This window comes from Limulus polyphemus, unplaced genomic scaffold (genome assembly GCF_000517525.1).
Source record: "Limulus polyphemus unplaced genomic scaffold, Limulus_polyphemus-2.1.2 Scaffold909, whole genome shotgun sequence".
In the NCBI taxonomy this organism is placed as follows: Eukaryota; Metazoa; Arthropoda; class Merostomata; order Xiphosura; family Limulidae; genus Limulus; species Limulus polyphemus.
The window spans coordinates 251,359-253,057 of record NW_013666519.1 but is presented as its reverse complement, the minus strand read 5'-3'; the positions used below and the strand labels follow the sequence as shown (position 1 = coordinate 253,057).

General features: G+C 32.3%; 1 protein-coding gene across 6 annotated transcripts in view; it reads right to left on the bottom strand.

Annotated features, from left to right (window-relative positions):
- LOC106461176 overlaps nt 1–1,699 on the bottom strand; it is a 72,133-nt gene that overhangs the window by 7,501 nt on the left and 62,933 nt on the right. The gene's annotated exons all lie outside the window — the stretch shown is intronic.

Sequence of the window (1,699 nt, the reverse complement as noted above, 5' to 3'; positions counted from 1 at the left end):
TTTTAATTTATATAGTGCTCTGTGAACACAAATTAGTTAGCATAAATCAGTTAAATGACGAAAAATTAGTTGTCTATTTACTTGTGACCACACTGTGTATGTATATATATATATATATGTGTGTGTGTGTGTGTGTGTTATTAACACGAAAAAGTCAAGTATATTGCACCATATACAGAATTAATATTAATATCCGGTTAGAGCAAACTACCAATTTAGATGAAAAATCAAAGAGCTAATTAAGTATTATTGTTCTTACTTATAAAAATTTGTTAACGATATTTTTATCCGTAAATCCAATAATATCTAACGAAGTTAGGCCAATTTAAAAGATTATTCACGTTAGTCCTAAATTCATATAATAAACTAACAATACGAAATAATCTGTATAATAAAAGAATAAAAATGGTATGATAAATATTACAAGCATTACTGTTATTGAAAGTAACATTCAAGAAAGATCAGAATATGCTTTACTTGTGGAACACATAAACACATTTATTAGCTTGACGTACAATGGTTAAGTACGTTATATTAAAACGATTTTAGTGCTTCACCACGTTGTTATAGTTTATTTCGCCACGTTCGGTCATTCTCTGTCTGACGATCATGCATCTGACATTAGCCATGCAGCATAGTTTCCACTGCAAAAAGCTCTACCATAATAATGTTATGTCAAAAGTGCTCCATTCCTCTCTTCAGGCTTTCCATAATCCATCTAGTGTTCGAGGACAATGGCTTCCCAGCGCCTGTCTCGACAGTTTGAACACATAGAAATAAATAGGTGATGTGTGTGACGACTTGACTGATATTTATTGGTCTGAAATAACACATATATATTTATTTATTTAAGTCTCCAGCTCCTTGCAGTTTGCAATAATTGATTGGGTGCATTGTGGAAGCAACTGGTGTACATATGACTTTTGGTGCCTTTCCAGACGGAGATTCTTCTTGATTCTGTTGTGTACTGTTTTCTGCAACACATGAATGGCTTTTGCTACTGAACTTTGTGGATTCCTAATTGTTACGAGACAATGCACTTTGCTTACCATGATTGGGTATGATTTGTTGCATGCCGCTTATTAAGTAGTCTTGGCACCCCAAGTTGATCCATGTTCTTTTGTTTTACAATTCCAACTAAACCTATAATTATGATCTTACTGTATGAATAAGTTGAGTTGCAAAGAGCTGTTACATACCTTTCACAAAAGCGATAACTTTTCGGTGGCATCACATATTCTAAAAACTCTAAACACTTAAAATATAGTTTATTTTTTACATGCTGCTCCTCTGCAATTTTATATCGGTTGTGGTTTGCATACGACTTATCGATTTTCATATTCAAAATCGTTTTAATATCACATAATCAACCGTCTGTACTACACAAATGGTTCATAAAATGAACAGGCAACCATTGAAAAACACATTTGTTTGATATAGTTGCTTTGTAAATATGTGAGGCGTGTCTTCGGTATTTTTAAGTAAAGTAAGATCATTATTTATTCCATGTAAATGTGTTTCCTTATGTTTTTTAAGAAAATAAGAAGATTACGAACCCTGGTTGACATTTTTTGTCATGACCTATGTTAATTTTTGTTCACTTATATAGAAATATCTCTGGTGTCGTTTTATTTGGAGTAGGCGAGGAATGAAAACAACTTTTGATCCGATCTTAAAGGGTAAGATTGATTTTCTAGTA